Below are 6,960 nucleotides of genomic sequence, written 5' to 3' on the forward strand. Positions count from 1 at the left end.
TTTTGTGAACCAGTATTGCCCCAATAAATTCAATTTTTAAAAAAAGAGCATTAAACTTTGAGACTAATTTAAAAAAAAAAGATTGACTTGCCTAAGATCAAAGAGCTAATAAAGTGGGTAAATAGTGATTTAAAACCAGGTCTGCATGTTTCTAAACACATGAACTTTCCACTATATTATTTTTTTAAATTAGGTTGTTAGTTCCTAGGTCATGATCACTTTACTTTCTCTGTTTTAATAATATCCCTCCCTTGACTTCTAGTCACCTCCAATAGTCTATAGCCTCCTTTTTTTTTTTTTTTTTTTTTTTTTTTAAGAATTCTTATTTCACCCCAGTGAGGGGAAACCTGTTACAAGAAGCCAATGGGTAATTGCTGTCATTTATGCTCTAACTTGAGGATCTTTGCAACATAAGGGGGCCTGTGACAGTGTCTGCTTCTCCTTTTGTCCCTCTCTCAGGATTCACAGTTGGTTCTTTGTTAGGCACTAAGCAGTCTTGTGGCTTTTGGTCCAAATGAGTTTCTTTGTAGTCTTTATACATCTTTTTATCCGTCTGTGAAGAGCCACATTCAAAGGCCGGAAACTGTGATGTCTCTGGTACTAGGGCATTGGAGAGAAAGTAGATTGCACTAGCCATGCCTTCAAAGAGAGAATAGGGTCCTCAAGGCCGCGGCACCCCTTGGCTCCCTATCGTAGACACCACTCTGCAGATTTGCATGCTAGGTAGAGGTACTTTTTGTCCTGTGTGAGTAATAAAGGAACAGGAAGCAGTAACCATTTCTGGCTGTCCCAGGGCAGACCCAGTAGCTCTTCCGCAGCAAGCCGCAATGTTCAAATCACATCGCTGTACTCAAAGGGTCTTTCAGGTATTTTTCCACCTTAAAAACCTTGTAAACTTGCATCAGCATGTGCATCAGCTTAATGACGACGGGTAATTCCCAGATCAGAATCGTTTGTAGCATGCATAATCAGTCAGTACGAGGCTTCATCATTCCTGTCGAGGATTTTTGGTCCCCTCTTGCTGCTGGCTGCATTAACATATAATAAATTCCAGCCATGCCATGGGCTGCTCCGACATACTGCGTCCTGCGTCATTGATACAACAGGGGTCAGCGCCTTTCTTCCCTTGACAAAGCCTTGCCCGATTCAATAATAGCTGTGAGCACCTCTTTCAGAGCCGAGCCCAGCTCCGTGTCCATAAAGCAGCTCACCGGGAAGGTTGCATCTCGGCAGACAGTGGTTCTCTCTGGAGCTGCAAAAGTTTTGTGATGAATTCCTGGGACTCGCAATCACTTCTGAGTTTATGATATACCACAGCTCCAAGGTGAGCGGCCCAGCAACTCCACAGGGGAAAGAGACCCTGCGTCCACTCAGATTGCGAAGTATCCTCTTTAGGGTATCCTCTGGTCACGTGTTACACCGCACAACGGCAGAATACAATACAAAAGTGCTATTCCTGCCCAACCAGTGTAAGCACAGCGCAAGCATATGGATCCACTAAGGCCCTTCTTCCATTTGCTGTATAAGATCTTTGATTTTTGTCAGAATCCGTCAACGTCCTGAAAAGGGAGGCCGAGCTCACCGCGGGGCGGGGGTCCGGGCGCCGAACACAGCCGTTCGCCTCGGCCTTTGCCGCGGGCGCCCTGGAGGCAGCGGCCTCCTAGCCCCAGATGGGATCGGGGAACGCCAGCTCCTCCATTTTTACCTCCTCGTCCAGGAGCAACTTGAGCGTCTTGGATACGATCTCGCTCAGCGCCGCCGCGCGTCTTGGGTGCGTTTCGCCTGCAGCCGCGCTCCGGGACCCTTCGCGACGGGCAGGGCTCTTCCTTTGGGGAGGCGAGGAGGGCGAGCCGGGTCTCGCAGCGCTCCTGCTCGCGGGGCGGCGGGCGGCTGGCACCTATGGGCACAGCTAGTGAGCTCCGCGTGGTGCCCGCTGGCTGGACGCCGCCTGTGTAGCCGGGTCCTGCGAAGAGCAGTCGGCGGCTCAGCGCCCGGTATCGGCAGCCGGAACCGTCCGTTCATCGCCAGCCAGCAGCCCCCAGCCCGTGGCCCCTCGGGACAGGGACCCGTGGGGACGCGCTCGGCAGGGCCAGAAACCCTGTCTGGCAGCGCCTTCTGCGGCCGATCCCCCTCTACATCTAGTGAAAACCCAGCGACCACATGGGACACGTTATTGCTGGGAAACCTGAATAGTTAATTCGCTCTCTGTGGTCCCCAGACCCACCATCATCAACCAGTCCCATAGCCTCTTGATCGAAAATCTTAACACAATTTATTTTTTAATAGAAATTTCAAATATAGGTACTCAGAAGGTTCTGGGTAATATGTAAGTTATAGATAAAGAATCCGCCCATATCATACCTAAAATTGGATTTTCTCCTTTTAAACCTTTTTATTTCAAACTATAAATATGTTATTATAAATAAGTAATGAGAGTGTTCTCATAATCGTATTCCCCAGAGATAACTCCCAAAAGCATCACTTAACATTTTGATTACTTAAAATTTGTTTCAACTTTATATAGTTTTGTGAAGTTTTAATATAATTGTATAATTTTAATTCTTTGTTTCCAGTCCCTCTGATGGACTGAAACCAAATGAAATTTAAAAGTTATTATCCCAAATTTAGAAAACCAAGTAACTATAAAAGTAATGTAAGAAATGAAACTTTCAAGGGATAGTTTTGCCAGTTTTTAGACTTTCTAGTTCTAAGATTATCAAATCTTTAAAACTTCGCTAAGATTTTTGAGTCGCTGGTATTTCCAAGTCAGTGCTATAACTTTACCATATATATATTTTAACCACAACATAGTTTGCGCCACAATACAAGGTCAGAGGGAGAAGCTAGCTTCCTTTTACGTTTTTATGAGTCCCCAAATTGCTCCCTTATTTCTCCTCCAACCAGGATAAGGGAATTGGCAAAGGTAGGACTTGCCTTTTGAAGATGGGAGGATCTGAGGCAGGATAGAAAAGTAAAGAACTATGAAGAGGTCTCTCAAGACATGATGAGACCCACACATGCTCATTATAGCTTGCTTCTGGATTTGGTCACAGGTGCATGCACTGCTCATACACTGGGTATGCTGGAGGGTCATGGATGGAGGCATGGAGGATACTTGTGGGTGGTCATGGGATCATCCTTCTACCTGCCCCTACCTTAAAAAGAGGTCTAGCAGTTCAGAATGCTTTTGCTGAACTAGGAGCCCATGCTCCAGTCAGCAGATTCCAAAATCACAAAAGCTTGTTTTAAAAATCTTTTATCCTGGATTTAGCTAAGTCCTGATATAACCCAGTAACTACTCAAGCTTCATTTGATCAACAGTTAAGAACTAGATCTGAAGCATCAGTAAGGACAGTAACTTCAATGGATTAAAAGTATTGATTGAATATGTTTGCAACTATGCATTCATGATCATTCAAAAAAAAAAATCTTAATTGTTCACCTTTGGGAGATGCTAGAGAACAACTGATTATTTTGAAAATTGGTAAGGAGAAAGAATCAAGCATTTATCTTGCTTTTATAATATAGATTCTGCTACTGGGTGACTAAAGAGGAGATGAGGAAAAATTTTTCTTGAATAATGTGTCAACAAATAAATAAAAAAAATCCTGACAGAACTGAGGAACAGCATTTTGCATATGTAAATAATTAAGGATCTAAACATTAATCATCAATGGCTGCCAACAATTCAAAGCAGTCATTATAAATACCATCTGTGAAGCAGTCTTCACTCTAAAAAAAATCAAACTGATTTTTGACTATCCTTTAGCTCCAACTACCAATTATAGGAAATATATAGGACAGAGATGCATGCTTGGGTGGTAAAGCTGTAAATAAAAACAAGGAAGTGATTACTGTCAATACTAGGAGAGCGGTTATTCTTAGCAGGGTCTGGGACTTTTGTTTCAGAGGGAGCTTCTGGGAGGCCTGGAAAGGTTCTATTATCTTTCATGGGTAATAAGGAATATTTGACTTAAAATAATTCATTAAATAGTGCATTTGTTTTTTGTGTATATGCTAATTTACTGATAAAAACATTTTAAAATCATTAAATCTAAAGATTATGACAGATTGAGATTAGCAGTGATATATACCCTAGGAGAGCAAGGCCAAGATTCAATTCCAGAAGGACAAGGTGGAGAGAGTGGTAGACAGAAGCATTGTGGTCCAAGGTTTCTTCCAGGAAACAAACAGCTGCTTCAGTCAGTTGCTGAGAATAGCCATGATCTCCAGCTCAGGTTCAGGGACTGAAAGAAGACAAAAGAATTCTGGGAATCCTTGGGCTAGAGGGCAATTGGTACAAACAGTGAACTGCCTTTTCAACGTATTGCGAAGGACTGTCCATCTAACAAGGTTGTAGATTCCATCAATAACCACATTTGTGCTATGGAAACTCTGGCAGTGCCTCAAAAAATTAAACATAGATTTTCCATATGACCTAGCAATTCTAGTCCTAAAGAATTAAAAATAGGTACTCAAATAAATACATGTACACACTGTTCATAGCATCGCTATTCACAGCAGCCAAAAAGTAGAAACAACCCAAACATCTATCAACCGATGAATGGATAAACAAACTGTGGTATTAACATACAATGGCATGTTGGTCAGCTATATAAAACAAGTACTGATGCATGCTACAATGCAAATGAACCATGAAAACTTTATGCTAAGTGAAAGCAGCCAGACACAAGGGTAACGTATTGTCTGATTTCATTGATACAAAATATCCAGAATAGATAAATCCATAGAGAAGGCAGATTGGTGGTTGACAGGGGCGACAGAGTAACTACTACACGGGTAGGAGGTTCTCCTTTGGAATAATGCAAATATTTTGAGACCAGATAGAGGTGGTGGTTGCACAACAATGGGAGTGTACTTAAATGCTATACACTAAAAATAGAGAATATATTTGACAATACATCTGATAAGGGGTTAATAACCAAAATTTATAAAGAATTTGTCAAACTCAACACCAGGAAGATAAACAATCCAATCAAAAAATGGCAAAAGAAATGAATAGACACTTCTCCAAAGAGGACATACAGATGGCCAATAGGCAGATGAAAAAATGTTCAACATCACTAGTCATTAGAGAAATGCAAATTAAAACCACAATGAGATATCACCTCACACCAGTCAGAATGGCGCTCATTAAGAAAACAACACATAAGCCTGACCAGGTGGTGGTGCAGTGGATAGGGCGTCAGACTGGGATGCAGAGGACCCAGGTTCGAGACCCCGAGGTCGCCAGCTTGAGCGCGGGCTCATCTGGTTTGAGCAAAAGCTCACCAGCTTGAGCCCAAGGTCGCTGGCTCCAGCAAGGGGTTACTCAGTCTGCTGAAGGCCCGTGGTCAAGGTACGTATGGGAGAGCAATCAATGAACAATTAAGGTGTTGCAATGCACAACGAAAAACTAATGATTGATGCCTCTCATCTCTCCGTTCCTGTCTGTCTGTCCCTGTCTATCCCTGTCTATCCCTCTCTCTGACTCTCTGTCTCTGTTAAAAAAAAAGAAAAAGAAAAAGAAAAAGAAAACAACACATAATAAGTGCTGGCGAGGATGTGGAAAAAAGGGAACCCTCCTGCACTGCTGGTGGGAATGCAGACTGGTGCAGCCACTGTGGAAAACAGTATGGAGATTCCTTAAAAAATTAAAAATGGAACTGCCTTTTGACCCAGCTATCCCACTCTTAGGAATAAATCCTAAGAACATTACATCACTGATTCAAAAATGCACCCCCATGTTTATTGCAGCATTGTTTACCATAGCCAAGATCTGGAAATACCCCAAGTGTCTGTCAGTGGACGAATAGATTAAAAAGCTTTGGTACATATATACAATGGAATACTATGGGGCCATGAAAAAGAAGGAAATCTTACCTTTTGTGACAACATGGATGGACCTGAAAACTATTATGATAATGAAATAAGCCAGGCAGAGAAAGAAAAATATCATATGACCTCACTCATTTGAGGAATCCAATGAACAGTGTGAACTGAGGAACAGAATAGAGGCAGAGGTGGGATCAAAGGGACCAGAGGAAAAGCAGACAGAGGGAAAGGGGATGATAGGATGGGATCAGAGAAGAGAAAGAGATGTGTGAAATTATATACACATAACACAACGTTATAGAGAGCAGAAAAGTAAATCCTGGAGGGAAGGGAGGAGAGTGGTGGGATGAGGGGGGCAAGGGGGATGTTGGGTGTTGGTCAAATAAGTTTGTAAATATGATATATATGTTTGCTCGCTTGTGACTTATATTGGGTGTGGGGGACAGGCTATAAGCAGGCCAGGTCGTTGTAGCCTGGGGTTTGGTTTTGGGACTAAGCTTTTCCCCACACCCTTGACTGATTGTATGATCTGGGTGGTGCACTCTCATGAGGAATCCAATTATGCCTTGGATAAGTGACTTTGTATCGGAGACTTCCTTGTTTGTATATTGGATTAAGGGATTTTGGTTTTCTACACTATAAAGTGGGACAGACCAGGAGCTTGGACACACAGTTCCTGCTATCACAATTGCAGGGGCTTCCCTGATCCCTTGCCCTTCATGGGAAGAGCTGGTTTTCTGCTTTTCCCTTGTCTTCTTTTGTGGTTTGCCTGTCTTGGTGAGACACCAATAAATAGGATGGCCCCCCATCCTCTGACTCCGCCATTTCTTTATCGTCTGCCCGAATCCAATGGGAACCTGCATGTGAAAGGCCACGATGGCGGCTCCTGGCCTTACAACGGGAATTCAGTGGAGGGGAGATGCATTCGGGGGACATTAGAATCTATATAAACACAATAAATTAAAATCAATTGAAAAAAAGAAAGCTGCTAGGAACAATCATGTAAAAAAATAGTTAAGATGGTAAGTTTCATGTTTTGTGTACTTTGCCACAATTTAAAATTTTTTCTTACATTTTTAAATTTAATGTTACATGAATATCATCTTAATAAGAAAAGAATAATCA

The 6,960-nt window shown here is 42.5% G+C and overlaps 1 protein-coding gene and 1 pseudogene across 2 annotated transcripts in view; both read right to left on the bottom strand.

Moving 5' to 3' along the window:
• The window catches only part of RANBP6 (RAN binding protein 6), a 101,587-nt gene extending 99,843 nt beyond the window's left edge, over positions 1-1,744 (bottom strand). For both annotated transcript variants that reach the window (XM_066368117.1, XM_066368114.1), the window contains exon 1: positions 1,706-1,744. The gene's annotated coding sequence lies outside the window, so the exon portion shown is untranslated. The remainder of the gene's footprint in view (positions 1-1,705) is intronic.
• LOC136391372 (lanC-like protein 2 pseudogene) lies at positions 389-1,551 on the bottom strand (annotated as a pseudogene).
• Positions 1,745-6,960: the final 5,216 nt, after the last annotated feature.

This window comes from Saccopteryx leptura, chromosome 2, assembly GCF_036850995.1.
Source record: "Saccopteryx leptura isolate mSacLep1 chromosome 2, mSacLep1_pri_phased_curated, whole genome shotgun sequence".
In the NCBI taxonomy this organism is placed as follows: Eukaryota; Metazoa; Chordata; class Mammalia; order Chiroptera; family Emballonuridae; genus Saccopteryx; species Saccopteryx leptura.